The sequence below is a fragment of the Arachis ipaensis genome, chromosome B01, assembly GCF_000816755.2.
Source record: "Arachis ipaensis cultivar K30076 chromosome B01, Araip1.1, whole genome shotgun sequence".
Classification (NCBI taxonomy): Eukaryota; Viridiplantae; Streptophyta; class Magnoliopsida; order Fabales; family Fabaceae; genus Arachis; species Arachis ipaensis.
The window spans coordinates 8,208,262-8,208,638 of NC_029785.2; positions in this window are offsets into that span (position 1 = coordinate 8,208,262).

The window sequence follows — 377 nt, forward strand, 5'->3', positions numbered from 1 at the left end:
TTATGGACTAAATGTTAAATGAATTAATAGTAAAAAATATATTTAAAATATTAAATTTAATTATTTGAAAATATAAAATAATCTTACACTTTTGAATGCACACTAATTTTATCAACTAATGTCATTGTTTATTGTAATAACTAATAACCACAGGTTGTGCTACGATATTGAAGGCACAAAATGTCTATATAATATATATTTCTTATATGTTCCATTCTTAAAAATAAAAAATTAAAGAATAAAAAAGATAATTGTATTTAAGAAAAAACTACAATTTGTCTCCGATAATATAAATTCATTTTTTTAAATTATAAAAATTGTAATTTGTCTTAGTGAATTTGCTTGTTGAAAATTAAATAAAAAAAATTACAATTCAC